General features: G+C 46.8%; 1 pseudogene; it reads left to right on the top strand.

The window, feature by feature from the left end:
* Positions 1-342: 342 nt before the first annotated feature.
* Positions 343-19,659, top strand: LOC112077743 (transmembrane 9 superfamily member 2-like; annotated as a pseudogene).
* The last annotated feature ends 2,266 nt before the right edge of the window (positions 19,660-21,925 follow it).

Below are 21,925 nucleotides of genomic sequence, written 5' to 3' on the forward strand. Positions count from 1 at the left end.
TCTCACCTTCAGATGCTTTTCTGATTTTGTGCTTTACTTCACAGCATTACTCGTGTAACATTTTATTGTGCTTTGGGATGACTGCACTGACATGGCGAATAATAGTTCCTGTTTTGAGAGAAAGATTAGTTTTACACTGCCATCTCCAGGTCGTTGTTGGAATAGGCACTTTCTGCAAGAGCCTAAATTGTAAGGTGCTCTGAATTTTGCTGTTTGATTCTCAGCAGAATTCTCAGCAGAATTAGAAATCATGACAATAAACCCGTTTTTATTCTCAATTTTYTCGGAAAATGTCTTATATTTAACACAAAGTGCTATTCTTTCAACKACAGCCTAGCCAACTTTACCGCCAGAGTCCCATAATCCTCCACTGAAGAAAACATCCATGTAGACGCAGATGACGTGTCTGCTCGCTGCAGAACAAGTATCTAGGTTAGGTAGCTACGAAGGCAGACAGATACCAGCTAGTTAACGTTAGCTACCTTATGTCAACTGTCCTATCTAGTGAATTCAAATGCCAGCTAACCTGTCACCCCCTGTGTAGACAGATATTAACGTTACCCCAAGAAACGTTTAGCCTGCTAGGTTCGTCGAGAGAAGAGGAAAATGTTTTCCCTGCACAGAGCGAGAGGRTCTGTTTTGGTGATCTTCCTTCTGTTACACAGCGCTACAAGTTTCTATCTTCCAGGTCTGGCCCCTGTTAGTTTTTGTGAACCAGGACAAGCTGGGAAAGAGAATGAAGTACCGGACTGTAAGGTAGTTAGATATAAAAATGCACCGGGCCTTGTGATAAGCTTGTAGCGCCGARGGTTTCATGCTATCTTCCTTCTAATTATCAGCTGGCAAGTAAAGCTAGCTACCAMTTAACTTGCTAGCTAGCTGCTAATGTTAGCATTCTGAAACTCCAGCTTCAATGGTAACCGTTATAATGATGAATAACTAGGTAACGTTAGTATAATCTAAATGTAGCTAGTTAGAACCAGTGTTGTTGGCCAACTAGTCACAGTAGCTATCTGTATTGCATATTGGTCGCTAGAAAGCTAGCTAGCTAATTAGCACCCCTTACGAACTAGTTGGGCTACTACTTGTGAGACAACTGCTTAACTTGTGTTGTAGATAGCTAATTAGTTAATCCATACTTTTGATCAGAAGTTACTTGTCATTCAAATGTTTAATTATGTCCCAAATTCCGTAGTATCTTAATCTAAAAGAGAGCTGTCAACTGCATGACAGTTGTTCTTTGAGGAAGGCATGGCCTGAATAAGAACTGATAAGAATCAATTCCACTGCGGAACAGGACATAAAGAAATCCTGTAAAGTGATGTAGCCCTCCTCCCTCCCATTCCAGATCCTTAGTCATTACCCTAATTGTGCATTTGAGAAAAAAACAGCTGTAAGTTGTGCTGTATTCTAGATGTTGTTGACGATTTTTGTCGTCTACCATTTTGAGAAAATAACTGTGCTTTTGATTGTTTTTCAGTCGACCATCGAGATATTTGTGAACAGACTGGATTCTGTGGAGTCTGTCTTGCCCTATGAATACACTGCGTAAGTACATCAGGAACAACAATGTCTTATTGGTCTTCTACATTTCTCAGTCTTGCTGCGGAAGGCTGTGGGTTCGGTGCTTTTGGACAGTGTTCTTATTGTGTAGATGCACACTTAGTGTACGGGGAGATATAGGATGCATTCCAAATGACTCCCTATACAGTGCACTACTTTTGACCAGCGACCTATGGGCCCTGGTCAAAAGTAGTGCATTGTGTAAGGAATAGGGTGACATTTGGGATACAGACATGTGTTAGGAACATGGTGAAGTCAGCCAGGTATGACTAGGCGCACTAATACTGTCTGATAAACTAGAGCATCTCTCTGTCACCATCCTCTCTGACTCTTTCTCCTCTCTGTCACACACGATCCTCTCTGACTTTCTCCTCTGACTCTTTCTCCTCTCACTCACCATCCTCTCCTACTCTTTCTCACCTGTCTCTCACGCTCTGATTCTTTCTCCCGCTCTGTCACTATAGCAGCWCCAGCGATATCCAACTGTGACTGGAATTCTGAGGTCCATAGACGATGTTAATAATACTCTATTGCAGTGCTTGACTTGGACAGGAACTCACCGGAYCTGAGTACCGGCACCTCAACTTTTATTTACTGCTTGAGTTCCTGCACCTCTTCTAGAATATTAGCTCAACAGTATGGTGGAGCTCCTSCACCTAAATACAAACAGTACCSGCACTCATATCAGTCCAAGTCAAGCACTGTTCTYTTACAGTAGTTRTGCTTCAACAAAATGGCTGCCTAATGTTTAAGATTAGCTGAATCATGTTTTAGAGAAATAGTCAATAGAAGATATAGATATTGACTTAAGTCAAAGAAACAGGTCACTTAAACCCAGTTTCAGTCCTTACTCTGGATCTGAAAACTCCAACGGCATTAAATCAAAGATGGGATACATTGATAACGACAGCTACTTAGGGTTATTATGTGACATCTGAATGACTTTATTTATTATTAACCTGAGTTAAATGTGATACTAGAGGCCTCAACATGCTCAGCCACAGGAGCTGTTCTGTCACGCCGTTAGAGGACACTAATGTCCCTGTTCCACTGAGGGGTTGTGGAGAGGGTCAGGGGACTGTAATTGAAGTGACGTCACAGTGTTATTTGTGCGTGAGAAATGTGGCCTTCTTTATGTTAGCTTGCTTTGTGACTGAGAGGAGAGGTTGTTGAAATAGAATTCTGGGTGTCAGAGAAAAAGTAACAGCAGCAGATGGTTTAAAAAGGAAGACGATATGCTACAGTTTGTGAACTGAAGTAGAAATCATATAGGTGTGGTTAACATTTCTGTCTTGGTGTTGTGGAACTCTCAGGGCATGTTCATCTTGTTATGGGCTGTCTTGGTTATGGGAACTCTCAGGACATGTTCATCTTGTTATGGGAACTCTCAGGGCATGTTCATCTTGTTATGGGCTGTCTTGTTGTTGTGGGAACTCTCAGGGCATGTTCATCTTGTTATGGGCTGTCTTGGTGTTGTGGGAACTCTCAGGGCATGTTCATCTGTATGGCTGTCTTGTTGTTGTGGAACTCTCAGGTCATGTCATCTTGTTATGGGCTTCTTGTTGTTGTGGAACTCTCAGGCATGTTCAGCTTGTTATGGGAACTCTCAGGACATGTTCATCTTGTTATGGGCTGTCTTGTTGTTGTGGGAACTCTCAGGTCATGTTCATCTTGTTATGGGAACTCTCAGGGCATTTCATCTTGTATGGGCTGTCTTGGTGTTGTGGGAACTCTCAGGTCATGTTCATCTTGTTTGGGAACTCTCAGGGCATGTTCATCTTGTTATGGGCTGTCTTGTTGTTGTGGGAACTCTCAGGGCATGTTCATCTTGTTATGGGCTGTCTTGTTGTGTTGGAACTCTCAGGGCATGTTCATCTTGTTATGGGCTGTCTTGTTGTGGGAACTCTAGGTCATGTTCATTTTGTTATGGGCTGTTTGGTGTTGTGGGAACTCTCAGGGCATGTTCATCTTGTTATGGAACTCTCAGGTCATGTTCATCTTGTTATGGGCTGTCTTGGTGTTGTGGGAACTCTCAGGGCATGTTCATCTTGTTATGGGCTGTCTTGGTGTTGTGGGAAACTCTCAGGTCAGTTTCATCTTGTTATGGGCTGTCTTGTTGTTGTGGGAACTCTCAGGGATGTTCATCTTGTTATGGGCTGGCTTGGTGTTGTGGGAACTCTCAGGGCATGTTCATCTTGTATGGGCTGGCTTGTTGTTGTGGGAACTCTCAGGGCATGTTCATCTGTTATGGGCTGGCTTGTTGTTGTGGAACTCTCAGGCATGTTCATCTTGTTATGGGCTTGCTTGTTGTTGTGGGAACTCTCAGGACATGTTCATCTGTTATGGGCTGGCTTGTTGTTTGGAACTCTCAGGGCATGTTCATCTTGTTATGGGCTGCTTGTTGTTATGGGAACTCTCAGGGCATGTTCATCTTGTTATGGGCTGTCTTGTTGTTGTGGGAACTCTCAGGACATGTTCATCTTGTTATGGGCTGGCTTGGTGTTATGGGAACTCTCAGGAGTTCATCTTGTTATGGCTGTCTTTTGTGTTGTGAAGCTCTCAGGACATGTTCATCTTTTTATGGGAACTCTCAGGTCATGTTCATCTTGTTGTGGGAACTCTCTGTCTTGGTGTTGCTGAAACATAACGTTTGTCAACTCTTTTTCTCTCCTCGTATTCTTCAGGTTTGATTTCTGCGCTATCGACTCTGAGAAGCGCCCGTCTGAGAATTTGGGTCAGGTTTTTTTGGCGAGAGAAATGAGCCCTCTCCCTACAAGGTGGTGATGTACACACACACTTTAATATCCTGTTGGTATTACATTTCTAATCTCATTACAATGTTCTGCACCTTCATACCTCACCCTGAATGAACGACTCCCCCTTCACTCTGGTGTGTACTACCAGTACCTACATGCTAAATCAGGGATGGGAACTCTGATGGGGTGGGGGCCACCAAAAATCTGAACATCATGAGGGGGCCGCGGTTGCTCGCGTGTCTGCGTAGCCAAATCCATACCAACCCCGGATAACAAGTTTAGATTGCTAAATTGTTTTGCGGTAAGCTATCTGAAATATGTTAGTTGGCATGAGCTAATTGGCTGACCATCACTGACTGACATAACAAGAGAAAAACTGCTGATTCACAACAAAATTAGAAATGTCACCCTGTGTATTCTACTGTTCTAACTCTCAGCAGGTAGTTGAGTAAATCATTGTATGTCTGTGTGTGAAGTTTGAGTTCAAGAAGAAGGTGGATTGTAAGCCGGTGTGTACTAAATCCTACAACACCAACAAGCCAGAGGACAAAGCCCACCTGGACTTTCTGAAGAAAGGCATGCTGCTCAACTACCAGCACCACTGGTAAGATATTCATACTGCTAACTACCAGCACCACTGGTAAGATATTCATACTGCTAACTACCAGCACCACTGTAAGGATTTCATACTGCTAACTACAGCACCACTGGTAAGGTATTCATACTGCTAACTACCAGCACCACTGGTAAGTATTCATACTGCTAACTACCAGCACCACTGGTAAAGATATTCATACTGCTAACTACCAGCACCGCTGGTTAGATATTCATACTGCTAACTACCAGCCACCGCTGGTAAGATAGTCAGACTCTAACTACCAGCACCACTGGTAAGATATTCATACTGCTAACTACCAGCACCACTGGTAAGATTATTCAACTGCTAACTACCAGCACCACTGGTAAGATTCATACTGCTAACTACCAAGCACCACTGGTAGAATATTCATACTGCTAACTACCAGCACCACTGGTAAGATATTCATACTGCTAACTACCAGCACCACTGGTAAGATATTCATACTGCTAACTACCAGCACCACTGGTAAGATATTCATACTGCTACTACCAGCACCACTGGTAAGATATTCATTTCGCTAACTACCAGCACCACTGGTAAGATATTCATACTGCTCAAACAACAGCACCACTGGTAAGATATTCATACTGCTAACTACCAGCACCACTGGTAAGATATTCAACTGCTAACTACCAGCACCACTGGTAAGGTATTCATACTGCTCAACTACCAGCACCACTGGTAAGATATTCATACTGCTAACACACAGCACCACTGGTAAGGTATTCATACTGCTAACTACCAGCACCACTGGTAAGATATTCATACAGCTAACTACCAGCACCACTGGTAAGATATTCATACTGCTAACTACCAGCACCGCTGGTAAGGTATTCATACTGCTCAACTACCAGCACCACTGGTAAGATATCATACTGCTAACTACCAGCACCACTGGTAAGATATCATACTGCTAACTACCAGCACCACTGGTAAGATATTCATACTGCTAACTACCAGCACCGCTGGAAGATATTCATACTGCTAACTACCAGCACGCTGGTAAGGTATTCATACTGCTCAACTACCAGCACCACTGGTTAGATATTCATTTCTATGTTTTGTTCAACAGACACATCTCATTTTCCTCTGAATTGAGATGTGAAACACACATTTCCCAGACGGAAGTCTAGAGTTCACAAGCTGGGATTCAACCCAACTTCAGACACCTGCACTGACTCTTGTGGCCACTAGGTGGCGGGCTTGTGTTCTCTGACCCCATAGACACCACTGACACAATCCCAAATAGACCCCTGAACATTAGGCAGTTGTGGAGATCTGAGAGGATGTGATTGGTATTTTCCAGGGTAGGCAACTAGATTAAACCTCGGACTGATTGTTGTCGGAGTGGATGGGAGGGTGGGCCAGAACATCATCATGATGATCATTTGTGCACTGCAAATTGACCATAACTAAGCCCAAAAAGAGATTGCATTTGAAAATAAAAAATTATACCATGGTTACATTGATACGATTAAAACATTTTTTTAAACATTTGGGCTGAATCCTGGTGATTTTTCTGGTCTTTTTTGACCCAAATGTAAAAATCCAACAAAAAAAGACTAACTTTGGGGCCCCAAAACCCCACTCCTGTTGCCGAGCCCTGGTATCAGAATATGGTGTGAAACCACCTCCTCCTAGCCTATCAGAGGACAGGGTAGAGTTATTACCATATAGCTTACACCTGTCAAATCCAATCAGATCCCACAAGTGTCTAGGGGTTTAGGGGTCGATTTGTATTGGACCACTGTCTCAACCGCACACTGTCCTTAACCCTGTGTCTACCTCCTGTAGGATAGTGGACAACATGCTGTATTCCTGTTCTGCCTCCGTAGGTAGTGGACAACATGCTCTATTCCTGTTTCTGCCTCCTGTAGGATGATGGACAACATGCTGTAACCCTGTGTCTGCCTCCTGTAGGATAGTGGACAACATGCTGTAACCCTGTGTCTGCCTCCTGTAGGATAGTGGACAACATGCTGTAACCCTGTGTCTTGCCTCCTGTAGGATAGTGGACAACATGCTGTAACCCTGTGTCTGCCTCCTGTAGGATAGTGGACAACATGCTGTATTCCTGTTTCTGCCTCCTGTAGGATAGTGGACAACATGCTCTATTCCTGTTTCTGCCTCCTGTAGGATAGTGGACAACATGCTGTAACCCTGTGTCTGCCTCCTGTAGGATAGTGGACAACATGCTGTAACCCTGTCTGCCTCCTGTAGGATAGTGGACAACATGCTGTAACCCTGTGTCTGCCTCCTGTAGGATAGTGGACAACATGCTGTATTCCTGTTTCTGCCCCTGTAGGTAGTGGACAACATGCTGTAACCCTGTGTCTGCCTCCTGTAGGATAGTGGACAACATGCTGTGTAACCCTGTGTCTGCCTCCTGTAGGATAGTGGACAACATGCTGTATTCCTGTGTCTGCCTCCTGTAGGATGGACAACATGCTGTAACCCTGTGTCTGCCTCCTGTAGGATAGTGGACAACATGCTGTAACCCTGTGTCTGCCTCCGGTGTAGGTAGGACAACATGCTGTAACCCTGTGTCTGCCTCCTGTAGGATAGTGGACAACATGCCGGTGACCTGGTGTATGATGTGGAGACGGACAGAAGTTCTGTAACCAGGGTTCCCCATCGGCTGCTACGTCACTGAGGCAGGACGACCCAAAGACGCCTGTTGTTGTCAACGTGAGTCAATTCATATCCTGTGTGTGCAGGTTAGGCCTCTGAGTCGGGCCATTTTTAGTCAGTTAAACGTTTTGCTAGATAGACATAACACATTTATAAGACATTATAAAGGCTTATAACGTGCTTATAACACGTTATAAAGCTCATAACTAAGTGTTTCCCGTTCCAGTCTGACTTTAAGGACAAAGACACATTCTATGTGTTCAACCATGTTGACATCACCATTCACTATCACGTGGTGGAGAACGAGGCTGCTGGGGCTAGACTGGTCGCTGCCAAGATGGACCCAAGAGGTAGGAGGGCAAACGGCCGCTCACTTAGAGGACAGTCCTCACGGTCACTTAGTCATTCATTGATGTGAAGTTAGAATTCACCCTTAGGGTTATCTAGGTCTTAACAATCCATTCTTTATTTCTCTAGTCTGCATGAAATGTTCATTCCTAGATAATGTGTGTTTCTACTCAAAGTAATGATGTCTCTCTTTAATTCACATCAAGTATTTATTTATTTTGACTTATTCTCTCCTCCTCCTTCCACCCTCCTCTCTTTTCCTCTTCTCCTCTTCTTCCGCCTCCCCTCCTCTCTCCTCTCTTCCTCTCCCCTCTTCCTCCTCTCCTCTCTCCTCTCTTCCTCTCCTCTCACCCCTCTTCCTCCTCCTCTCCTCCTCTTCTCCCTCCTCCCTCCTCTCTCCTCCTCTCCTCCAAAGCTATAAACACACCAAAGTGGAGGCCCTCGACTGTGCAGGAGGGCCCATGTACCTGAACAACAAGTTGAGTGGAGAGCTGAAGATCGGCTATACCTACTCTGTCCAGTTTGTGGTATGTTTCTAAACCCCAGGACCATTGTAAATGTCTCTGTGACTGACTAGGTTCAGTCTCTGGTTTCCTACGTGCTGTAACGCCGGCTAGCCCACTGAGCTAAAGACATAAGCTTGGGGAGCTAATGCGAGTCGTCAGGTCTCAGGAGAGGTTAGTCATGTGTTCAGTGGGTGTAATATAAACGCTGGGTGTTGTATCTAGGAGGACAAAGCACATCAGGTGGGCGTCACGTTGGGACTACATCTGGAGTCCATGCCCCACACCAACATTCAGTGGTTCAGGTGAGTCTCTCACTCTCACTCACACACCACACACACACACACACACACACACACACACACACACACACACACACACACACACACCCCTTCTATCTGTAACTGTGGTGTGTATTGTCTTATCCCCCAGCATCATGAACTCGCTGGTGATCGTTCTCTTCCTGTCTGGTATGGTGGCTATGATCATGCTGAGGACTCTACATAAGGACATTGCCAGATACAACCAGATGGACTCTGTGGTGAGTCTGGTAAATCCTCCACAATAATCCAGCTGATTGGTTTCCCTTCAGGTCCCACGGTCCCAGACCGCCATGTTGGTTTCCCTTCAGGTCCCGCGGTCCCAGTCCGCCATGTTGGTTTCCCTTCGGGTCCCACGGTCCCAGTCCGCCATGTTGGTTCCCTTCAGTCCCACGGTCCCACTCCGCCATGTTGGTTTCCCTTCGGGTCCCACGGTCCCACTCCGCCATGTTGGTTTCCCTTCGGGTCCCACGGTCCCAGTCCGCCATGTTGGTTTCCCTTCGGGTCCCAGTCCGCCATGTTGGTTTCCCTTCGGTGCCCACGGTCCCAGTCCGCCATGTTGGTTTCCCTTCGGGTCCCACGGTCCCAGTCCGCCATGTTGGTTCCCCTTCGGGTCCCACGGTCCCAGTCCGCCATGTTGGTTTCCCTTCGGGTCCCACGGTCCCAGTCCGCCATGTTGGTTTCCCTTCGGGTCCCACGTCCCAGTCCGCCATGTTGGTTTCCCTTCGGGTCCCACGGTCCCAGTCCGCCATGTTGGTTTCCCTTCGGGTGCACGGTCCCAGTCCGCCATGTTGGTTTCCCTTCGGGTCCCACGGTCCCAGGTCCGCCATGTTGGTTTCCCTTCGGGTCCCACGGTCCCAGTCCGCGATGTTGGTTTCCCTTCGGGCCCCGGTCCCAGTCCGCCATGTTGGTTTCCCTTCGGGTCACCGGTCCCAGTCCGCCATGTTGGGTCCCTTCGGGTCCCGCGGTCCCAGTCCGCCATGTTGGTTTCCCTTCGGTCCGCGGTTCCAGTCCGCCATGTTGGTTTCCCTTCAGGTCCCAGTCCGCCATGTTGGTTTCCCTTCAGGTCCCGATCCGCCATGTTGGTTTCCCTTCAGGTCCCAGTCCGCCATGTTGGTTTCCCTTCGGGTCCCAGTCCGCCATGTTGGTTTCCCTTCAGGTCCCACGGTCCCAGTCCGCCATGTTGGTTTCCCTTCGGGTCCCAGTCCGCCAGTTGGTTTCCCTTCAGGTCCCACGGTCCCAGTCCGCCATTTGGTTTCCCTTCAGGTCCCAGTCCGCCATGTTGGTTTCCCTTCGGGTCCCAGTCCGCCATGTTGGTTTCCCTTCAGGTCCCACGGTCCCAGTCCGCCATGTTTGTTTCCCTGGGTCCCAGTCCGCCATGTTGGTTTCCCTTCAGGTCCCACGGTCCCAGTCCTCCATGTTGGTCCCTTCGGGTCCCACGGTCCCACTCCGCCATGTTGGTTTCCCTTCAGGTCCCACGGTCCCAGTCCGCCATGTTGGTTTGTGGGATGTGTCACATATGTGACACTGGCAAGGGTTATCTAGTACACACAGACTTGTCCCTGATGAGGAGTGACAGGACAGCGGTCTGGTCTACTGGTCCGGTACAGACACAAACACACAGACTTGTCCCTGATGAGGAGTGACAGGGTTCTGCTCTACTGGTCCGGTACAGACACAAACACACAGAACCCCAACAACTAGCTCCAAGCTCTGATTGGCTCCAGCCAGCTGGTGGGAGCTTTGTGTTATGACCTTAAGGTGTGTTTCTTGTGTACTCTCCATCTACCCTCTCTCCATCTACCCTCTCTCCATCTACCCTTTCTCCATCTACCCTCTCTCCATCTACCATCTCTCCTCTCCATCTACCCTCTCTCCATCTCCTGGAAAACTGACAGCAGATGTTCTCTAGGAAGGCTTGTGGGGGTCACTAGGGGTGACATGTATCTATATTACCCCCCCACCAGCACCCCTCACACCCCGACCCCCTCCCCTACAAGTATTGTAGTCTCTGTCTCTCTCTGTCTCCGAGATCAGTCATTATTTCAGCAGCTCTGTCCCTTCAGCCCCTCCCCTAGCGATCAGACTCCCTTCAGCCCCTCCCCTAGCGATCAGACTCCCTTCAGCCCCTCCCCCTAGTGATCAGACTGACAGGTAGCGTCACCGCGGCGACCAGCCTGCTCGTGTTCCAACCCTCTGAAGTCTATCACCGCTAATTGACAGGAGGGACCCCACTCCCTCATCTTCTCCCCCCTGTTATTTCCTGCTGGGTTACCCCCTCACKCCCTCCCTGTCCTCTRCTKGTTTGGCCTGAACATTCTTGCTGTTTTGTGATGGTCTTTTTATAGTGAGAGATGTGYRGATGATGTTACATACGATAAATACACTTGAAAGTGAAACTAAGTGAAGGTCTCCCCTCCTCCCTCTCTGCTGGTGGTGTCAGGAAGATGCCCAGGAGGAATTTGGCTGGAAGCTGGTCCATGGAGACGTCTTCCGGCCTCCCAGGAAAGGCATGCTCCTCTCTGTCTTTCTGGGATCAGGAACTCAGATCTTCATCATGATTTTCGTCACTCTCTGTGAGTTCTAGTATCTACAACTCTGTGTTTCTGTCTGCCTGTTGTTGACTTGTAGGAATACAAAACAAACCTTCCACACTTGTCCAGACCCTTTATTTTGTCATTACCCAAAAACACATTAGCAAGGTAGAATATTGTAGAGGGGAAGTAGTTAGTACTTAGTTACTTCTACTCTGAGAGTAGGACTAGTGTTTCAGTTATTTAATGTATTCACTGACAATCTTAGTTATTTACTGTATTCACTGACAGTCATCTTAGTTATTTCATGGTATTCACTGACAAATCTTAGTTATTTACTGTATTCACTGACAGTCATCTTAGTTATTTTCATGTATTCACTGACAGTCATCTTAGTTATTTCATGTATTCACTGACAGTCATCTTAGTTATTTATGTATTCACTGACAGTCATCTTAGTTATTTCATGTATTCACTGACAGTCATCTTAGTTATTTACTGTATTCACTGACAGTCATCTTAGTTATTTCATGTATTCACTGACAGTCATCTTAGTTATTTCATGTATTCACTGACAGTCATCTTAGTTATTTTCATGTATTCACTGACAGTCATCTTAGTTATTTACTGTATTCACTGACAGTCATCTTAGTTATTTCATGTATTCACTGACAGTCATCTTAGTTATTTCATGTATTCACTGACAGTCATCTTAGTTATTTAGTGTATTCACTGACAGTCATCTTAGTTATTTCATGTATTCACTGACAGTCATCTTAGTTATTTAGTGTATTCACTGACAGTCATCTTAGTTATTTACTGTATTCACTGACAGTCATCTTAGTTATTTCATGTATTCACTGACAGTCATCTTAGTTATTTACTGTATTCACTGACAGTCATCTTAGTTATTTCATGTATTCACTGACAGTCATCTTAGTTATTTACTGTATTCACTGACAGTCATCTTAGTTATTTACTGTATTCACTGACAGTCATCTTAGTTATTTACTGTATTCACTGACAGTCATCTTTAGTTATTTCATGTATTCACTTACAGTCATCTTAGTTATTTCATGTATTCACTGACAGTCATCTTAGTTATTTCATGTATTCACTGACAGTCATCTTAGTTTTTCATGTATTCACTGACAGTCATCTTAGTTATTTCATGTATTCACTGACAGTCATCTTAGTTATTTAGTGTATTCACTGACAGTCAGCTTAGTTATTTAGTGTATTCACTGACAGTCATCTTAGTTATTTAGGTATTCACTGACAGTCATCTTAGTTATTTCATGTATTCACTGACAGTCATCTTAGTTATTTACTGTATTCACTGACAGTCATCTTAGTTATTTACTGTATTCACTGACAGTCATCTTAGTTATTTAGTGTATTCACTGACAGTCATCTTAGTATTTTAGTGTATTCACTGACAGTCATCTTAGTTATTTACTGTATTCACTGACAGTCATCTTAGTTATTTAGTGTATTCACTGACAGTCATCTTAGTTATTTACTGTATTCACTGACAGTCATCTTAGTTATTTACTGTATTCACTGACAGTCATTTCATGTATTCAGTATCAGAAAAGGACCAACACAATAGTAGCACACAGTTCAGTCAAAACCAATCGTGTGTTTTTATTTTCTAATCCATATACATTGTGTTCCCCTTGTCCAGTCTTTGCCTGCCTGGGCTTCCTGTCCCCGGCTAACCGCGGTGCCCTGATGACGTGTGCCGTGGTGCTCTGGGTCCTACTGGGCACACCAGCCGGCTACGTGGCTGCCCGCTTCTACAAGTGTAAGTGAACATTTGGGCTGAGGGGGAAAGGGTCACGACCCCAACTTGACCCTGAACAGTCGACCAGTCACGACCCAACTGTGCTGGAGGGTAGCTCGTTAGGCCCAATCAGTGTCAGCTGGGGGTAGGGGGGGGGGGGTGATGGTGGTCTCTGTGTCAATTACTGGTTCAGGGTTGTGTAGAGGCCTGTAGAAGTAGGGGTCCCCCCAACCCTCCCTAGCAACACACGCTCTATGGCCTGAATCCTGCCTCCTTGCTGAAGGCTATATGCCTCAACACCTTGGAAGTAAAGAAAGAAGTTTGAATTTCCAAGAAATGTCTGTTTGTCTTCCAAGAGTTGCTGACTGTTTCTCTTCCGTCTGCTCTCTCTCTGTGATGTCACAGCCTTTGGTGGGGAGAAATGGAAGACTAACGTCCTGCTGACTTGCTTCCTGTGTCCTGGGTGAGTCTGACTTCCTGTGTCCTGGGTGAGTCTGACTTCCTGTGTCCTGGGTGAGTCTGACTTCCTGTGTCCTGGTGAGTCTGACTTCCGTGTCCTGGGTGAGTCTGACTTTACATTGGTTGAGGAGATAGACATTAGTTTGTGGTTACGTTCAGGGTTGATAGTTGACGTCTGGGTCTGTCTCTGTGTTCAGGGTTGATGGCTGACGTTCTGTCTCTGTGTTCAGGGCTGACGTCTGTCTCTGTGTTCAGGGTCGATAGCTGACGTCTGTCTCTGTGTTCAGGGTTAATAGCTGACGTCTGTCTTCTGTGTTCAGGGTTAATAGCTGACGTCTGTCTCTGTGTTCAGGGTCGAGGGCTGACGTCTGTCTCTGTGTTCAGGGTCGATAGCTGACGTCTGTCTCTGTGTTCAGGGTCGATAGCTGACGTCTGTCTCTGTGTTCAGGGTCGATAGCTGACGTCTGTCTCTGTGTTCAGGGTCGATAGCTGACGTCTGTCTCTGTGTTCAGGGTCGATAGCTGACTCTGTCTCTGTGTTCAGGGTCGATAGCTGACGTCTGTCTCTGTGTTCAGGGTCGATAGCTGACGTCTGTCTCTGTGTTCAGGGTCGATAGCTGACGTCTGTCTCTGTTGTTCAGGGTCGATAGCTGACGTCTGCTCTGTGTTCAGGGTCGATTAGCTGACGTCGTCTCTGTGTTCAGGGTCGATAGCTGACGTCTGTCTCTGTGTTCAGGGTCGATAGCTGACGTCTGTCTCTGTGTTCAGGGTCGATAGCTGACGTCTGTCTCTGTGTTCAGGGTCGATAGCTGACGTCTGTCTCTGTGTTCAGGGTCGATAGTTGACGTCTGTCTCTTGTGTTTCAGGGTCGATAGCTGACGTCTGTCTCTGTGTTCAGGGTCGATAGCTGACGTCTGTCTCTGTGTTCAGGGTCGATAGCTGACGTCTGTCTCTGTGTTCAGGGTCGATAGCTGACGTCTGTCTCTGTGTTCAGGGTCGATAGCTGACGTCTGTCTCTGTGTTCAGGGTCGATAGCTGACGTCTGTCTCTGTGTTCAGGGTCGATAGCTGACGTCTGTCTCTGTGTTCAGGGTCGATAGCTGACGTCTGTCTCTGTGTTCAGGGTCGATAGCTGACGTCTGTCTCTGTTGTTCAGGGTCGATAGCTGACGTCTGTCTCTGTGTTCACGTGTGTGCGATGCATAGCTGACGTCTGCTCTGTGTTTCGGTCGATAGCTGACGTCTGTCTCTGTGTTCAGGGTCGATAGCTGACGTCTGTCTCTGTGTTCAGGGTCGATAGCTGACGTCTGTCTCGTTGTCAGGGTCGATAGCTGACGTCTGTCTCTGTGTTCAGGGTCGATAGCTGACGTCTGTCTCTGTGTTCAGGGTCGATAGCTGACGTCTGTCTCTGTGTTCAGGGTCGATAGCTGACGTCTGTCTCTGTGTTCAGGGTCGATAGCTGACGGTCTGTCTCTGTGTTCAGGGTCGAAGCTACGGCTGTCTCTGTGTTCAGGGTCGATAGCTGACGTCTGTCTCTGTGTTCAGGGTCGATAGCTGACGTCTGTCTCTGTGTTCAGGTGCGATAGCTGACGTCTGTCTCTGTGTTCAGGGTCGATAGCTGACGTCTGTCTCTGTGTTCAGGGTCGATAGCTGACGTCTGTCTCTGTGTTCAGGGTCGATAGCTGACGTCTGTCTCTGTGTTCAGGGTCGATAGCTGACGTCTGTCTCTGTGTTCAGGGTCGATAGCTGACGTCTGTCTCTGTGTTCAGGTCGATAGCTGTCTGTCCTGTGTCAGGTGTACGACGTCTGTCTCTTAGCGTGTTCGTCTGTTCCGTCTGTGTTAGTGGTCTAGCTGACGTCTGCTCTGTGTTCAGGGTCGATAGCTGACGTCTGCTCTGTGTTCAGGGTCGATAGCTGACTCTGTCTCGTTCAGGGTCATGACTGACGTCTGTTCTTGTTCAGGGTCTATATCGCTGTGTTCAGGGTCGTACTAGTCGTCTGTAGTGTCTGAGTGGTTCGTCTTGTGCGTCTGTCTGTTCAGGGTTGTGTTGCTGATTTCTTCGTGATGAATCTGATCCTGTGGGGAGAGGGCTCCTCTGCAGCCATGCCCTTGGCACCCTGGTGGCCATCTTGGCTCTGTGGTTCTGCATCTCTGTCCCCCTCACCTTCATAGGGGCCTACTTTGGCTTTCAAGAAGACCGTGAGTACGAACACACGTCAATATGTGAATACATTCAAACATACTCTCTGTCACACACACACACACACACACACAAGTCTGTGTTTATATCATACCTCTCATACTCCCTCCCCTCTGTCGTGTGATTGGTGCATTTCAGGGGATTGAGCACCCTGTGCGGACCAATCAGATCCCTCGTCAGATCCCGGAGCAGTCGTTCTACACCAGATCTCTCCCAGGGATCGTCATGGGGGGGATCCTCCCGCGGCTGTATCTTCATCCAGCTCTTCTTCATCCTCAACAAGCATCTGGTGCGTCTCTCAGCTCCCTGCAGACGCTGCTGCTCTGTTTTGGGACTGCTACACTAGCAGCTTGTCGTGAAGAGAGAACGAGTCAGGGAGGTTAAAGGTGAACGGGCAGGGAGGTAGAGCAGTGGGTTATCTTTATGATGTATGGTTGTGTCTCACCAGATGGTAGAGCAGTGGGTTATCTTTCTGATGTATGGTTGTGTCTCACCAGATGGTAGAGCAGTGGGTTATCTTTCTGATGTATGGTTGTGTCTCACCAGATGGTAGAGCAGTGGGTTATCTTTATGATGTATGGTTGCTCACCAGATGGTAGAGCAGTGGGGTTATCTTTATGATGTATGGTTGTGTCTCACCCAGATGGTAGAGCAGTGGGTTATCTTTATGATGTAGTAGTTGGGTTGTCTCACCAGAGATGGTAGAGCAGTGGGTATCTTTATGATGTATGGTTGTGTCTCACCAGATGGTAGAGCAAGTGGGTTATCTTTCTGATGTATGGTTGTCTCACACCAGGTCTCACCAGATGTACTACATGTTTGGTTTCCTGTTTCTGGTGTTCATCATCCTGGTAATCACCTGCTCTGAGGCCACATCCTACTCTGCTACTTCCACCTGTGCTGAGGTAAGGGCACCACACACACACCATCCTACTCATTGCTACTTCCACCTCTGTGCTGAGGTAAGGCACCACACACACACCCATCCTACTCTGCTACTTCCTCCTCTGTGCTGAGTAAGACACCACACACACCATCCTACTCTGCTACTTCTCCTCTTGTGCTGAGGTAAGGCACCACACACCACCATCCTACTCTGCTACTTCCTCCTCTGTGCTAAGACACCACACACCACACCATCCTACTCTGCTACTTCCTCCTCTGTGCTAAGACACCACACACACGACCATCCTACTCTGCTACTTCCTCCTCTGTGCTGAGGTAAGACACCACACACACACCATCCTACTCTCTACTTCCTCCTCTGTGCTGAGTGAAGACACCACACACACACCACCATCCTACTCTGCTACTTCCTCCTCTGTGCTGAGGTAAGACACCACACACACACCATCCTACTCTGCTACTTCCTCCTCTGTGCTGAGCTAAGACACCACACCACACACCATCCTACTCTGCTACTTCCTCCTCTGTGCTGAGGTAGAGAACCACACACACACACACCTACTCTGCTACTTCCTCCTCTTGTCTGAGGTGAGACACCACACACACCATCCTACTCTGCTACTCCTCCTCTGTGCTGAGGTGAGACACCACACACACCATCCTACTCTGCACTCCTCCTCTGTGCTGAGGTGAGACACCACACACACACACCATCCTACTCTGCTACTTCCTCCTCTGTGCTGAGGTGAGACACCACACACCACACCATCCTACTCTGCTACTTCCTCCTCTGTGCTGAGGTAAGACACACACACACACCATCTACTCTGCTACTTCCTCCTCTGTGCTGAGTTATGACCATCTGAGTATTTCCTTGTCGGGTCATGTGACCAATGGCAATAGTGCCCTTAATGATGAGATGAAGGGACTGTTTCTCAAATCCTCTTTCCTTGATTCCTAACAGCTTCTCTCTTTGAAAGAGAAGATCCCAAACAAGGGACCTGGAACCTCCTTCTCCACTACGGTTGAGAAGGAGAGGAGACAGGATGAAAGGAATAACAGGAAGTTTAATTAAGGGAGCGATACGTTCATTCTCTCCATCAGGACTACCACTGGCAGTGGCGTTCCTTCCTGACCAGTGGTCTTGTCTTAGTAAAGATGTTATAAACACAGAGATATCTAACTGTTCTCTCTGTCTCTCTCCATCAGGACTACCACTGGCAGTGGCGTCCTTCCTGACCAGTGGTTTCACGGCCTCTACTTCCTGGTCTATGCCATCCACTACTTCTTCTTCAAGCTCCAGATCACAGGATTGGCTAGCACCATCCCTACTTTGGTTACACCATGATCATGGCTCTCATCTCTTCTTATTCACAGGTAGGTAGCTGGGGGGCGGGGGGGGGCATCAGACTGTAGCTTGCCTTGAAGAGAGGGACCAGGTCAGAGGCAGAGGTTATCCTCATTAGTCCAGTTCAATGGACTGGACCAAATAGGACTGGGCTTCCTCCCACCCTGCTGTTATGCTGCCTTTCTGGGGTTTAGGTTGAGGTGCAGCTCTACTTGTTTTCACACACACACAACACACACACCACACACACACACACACACACCACACACACACACACAACACACTGTTGTCGTATCATGAGAGTTCCTAGACAGCAGGCTGTGCGATTGACAAATGGCCCTGGGAAAGTGTGATTTTCATGTTTTCTCTCTTTCTGTCAGTTAAATGTCTGTCTCTCTCTCCATCAGGAACGATTGGATTCTTTGCCTGTTCTGGTTCGTCACCAAGATCTACAGCGTAGTGAAGGTGACTGAGTAGTTAACCAAACCAATGGATTTCCTGTCTACTCTCCCACGCCCCCTCCACCCTCACCCTCCCCCCTCCCTGGGCTGGAGGGACACTATTGTTACGTTACACCCTGACTGCGTACGGTGACCAGGGCCCACTGGTCTAAATAGGGAATAGGGTGCCGTTTGGAACACAACCCTTGTCTACTGTGTGGGAGACGCATTTTTGTCAGAGCAGCAAGACACCGTGTGTGTGTGTGTGTGTGTGTGTGTGTGTGTGTGTGTGTGTGTACACACATCTATACATAATGTAGTCTGGAGTCTAGGAGATGAAATCCCTGTTGGGTCCAGATCCTACTGCACATCAATGAAACATCCCTTATTTACCTCTGACAAATGCAAATAGTAAATCTCCAAGCGAGTGACTGTTTGAATACCCACTGCTCCAGGTTTGCTAGTAGACCCCCCCCCCGTTACAGTTAGTGCGCCAACGCGGACAGGAACTAAGGTGGTTTTACGTTGTCATTCAAACTATTAATAGTGTTGGACAATATGATTGTAAATAACTACTTTTTGTTCTCGAATGCTGATTAATGATTTGGGGTCGTAATAAACTTAAAATGTGAGATGGAATTCCTCCTCTGACCCATGTTCTGGGCTGGTAGAGTAGTTGGCTGAGTCCCAAATGGCACTCTAGTCTGCACTATGTAGGGAATAGGGTGCAATTTGGGATTAGTCCATTTTCTCTGGGTTTTGTTTTGTTTTATTTTGTATTATAAATGCTTGAGTATTAATCAACTGGTCTGTTATTTAACTTTATATTCCAATTACATTTTTTCTGTCTTTTTATTTTTGCCACAAAGACACGTGCCTCATCAGTAGTTCATTTTATTTGCAAAAACCAACAGTTTGGGATTTTGTGAAAGGAATCATYGACYTTTATGTCCCAAATGGCACCCTATTCCCTATGTMGTGCACTACCCTTGATCAGKGGCTCGGGTCTAAAGTAGTGCACTACATAGGGAGTAGGGTGCCATTTGGKACAACATCTATCAATTATGTGGGGATCTGATMCTTATATCCTGTCAGTGTAAATATAAATGATACTAGTTTCATTAGTCTGACCGAGCATCTGGGTTCCTTCACTGGTTTGAAATGATGWAATKATGATCTGAAAAAATAAGAAATGGTAGAAAATGTCAAATAAAACATTTTCCTGTTTGTTGTGTGTTGTTTTCCTGTGTCTCAATAACATAGTCAGTGTAAAGTACTGAACAACACAGTCAGGTGAGGTCGATACATTGAACCGGGGCTGAGGAGAGGCCCTGCTGYGGTGCCCACTAAGCTCAGGATGACCTAAAGGTCACGTAAAGGCAAGACCTTCTGTTCAATTCGCTGACATTTGTGAGACGGGATCGACGGGGAAGTTCCCCCACAGAGCCAGAGCACCTCATTGCTGACGGAGGCTTGGTCAAAAATGGTCACAGGGTCAGGCTGGTTATAATGATCACAGCGTTCAGGCTGGTTATAGATGACACAGGGTCAGGCTGGTTTAATGATCACAGAGGTCAGGCTGGTTATGATGATCAAAGTGGGGTCAGGCTGGTTATAATGATCACAGCGGTCAGGCTGGTTATATTATCACAGGGTCAGGCTGTTATAATATCACAGTGGTCAGGCTGGTTAATGATGATCAAGTGGTCAGGCTGGTTATGATGATCACAGTGGTCAGGCTGGTTATAATAATTACAGCAGTCAGCTGGTTATAATGATCACAGAAGTCAGGCTGGTTATAATGATCACAGGTCAGGCTGGTTATGATGATCAAGTGGTCAGGCTGGTTATGATGATACAGTGGTCAGGCTGGTTATAATATCACAGTGGTCAGGCTGGTTATGATGATCACAGTGGTCAGGCTGGTTAATGAATGGTCAGGCTGGTTATATGATCACAGCAGTCAGGCTGGTTATATGATCACAGTGGTCAGGCTGGTTATGATGATCACAGTGGTCAGGCTGGTTATGATGATCACAGTGGTTAGGGTGGTTATAATGATCACAGCGGTCAGGCTGGTTATAATGATCACAGCAGTCAGGCTGGTTATAAGATCACAGCGGTCAGGCTGGTAATAATGATTCACAGCGGTCAGGCTGGTTATAATGATGACAGCGGTCAGGCTGGTTATAATGATCACAGCGGTCAGCTGGTTATAATGATACACGCGTTCAGGCTGGTTATAATGACACAGCGGTCAGCTGGTTATAATGATCACAGCGTCAGGCTGGTTATAATGATCACAGCGGTCAGGCTGGTATAATGATCACAGCGGTCAGGCTGGTTATAATGAATCACAGCGGTCAGGCTGGTTATGATGATCACAGTGGTCAGGCTGGTTATAATGATCACAGCAGTCAGGCTGGTTATAATGATCAACAGCGTTCAGGCTGTTATAATGATCACAGTGGTCAGGCTGGTTATAATGATCACAGCGGTCAGGCTGGTTAGGTGTGCTTAGGTAGTTTTTTTAGGGAGGGGGATTGGAGTACAAAGATGTTTGGGAGACAGACTTCAGTTTCTATTCTCACAGACAGACACCCACACTGCTTTCAGTTTCTATCTCAAACAGACCCCCACACTGCTTCAGTTTCTATCTCAGACACCCACACTGCTCAGTTTCTATCTCACAGACAGCACCCACGCTGCTTCAGTTTCTATCTCACAGACAGACACCACAATGCTTCAGTTTCTATCTCACAGACAACCCCACACTGCTTCAGTTTCTTCTCAGACACCCACACTGCTTCAGTTTCTATCTCACAGACAACACCCCACCCGCTGCTTCAGTTTCTATCTCACAGACAGACACCACACTGCTTCAGTTTCTATCTCACAACAGACACCCCACTGCTTCAGTTCTATCTCACAGACAGACACCCACACTTGCTTTCAGTTTCTACAGTGCATCGGAAAGTATTCAGACCCTCTGACTTTTCCACATTTTGTACATTACAGCTTATTCTAAAATGGACTATAAATACAAGTTCTCATCAATCTACACAAATACCCATAATGAAAAGCAAAAACAGATTTTTGAAATGTTTGCAATGTATTAAAAATTTAAAAACGGAAATATCACATTGACATAAGTATTCAGACCGTTTACTCAGTACTTTGTTGAAGCCACTTTGCAGCGATTACAGCCTCAAGTCTTTTTGGTATGACATTATAAGCTTGGCACACCTGTATTTGGGGAGTTTCTCCCATTCTTCTCTGCAGATCCTCTCAAGCTCTGTCAGGTTGGATGGGGAGCGTCGCTGCACAGCTATTTTCAGGCCTCTCCAGAGATGTTCAATCTGGATCAGTCCGGGCTCTTGGCTGGGCCACTCAAAGGACATTCAGAGACTTGTCCGAAGCCACTCCTGCGGTTGTCTTGGCTGTGGTGCTTAGATGTCATCCTTCTTTTCCCTGCCCTCCCGTCCCTCCGCCC

Source organism: Salvelinus sp. IW2-2015, unplaced genomic scaffold (genome assembly GCF_002910315.2).
Source record: "Salvelinus sp. IW2-2015 unplaced genomic scaffold, ASM291031v2 Un_scaffold4885, whole genome shotgun sequence".
NCBI classification, from domain to species: Eukaryota; Metazoa; Chordata; class Actinopteri; order Salmoniformes; family Salmonidae; genus Salvelinus; species Salvelinus sp. IW2-2015.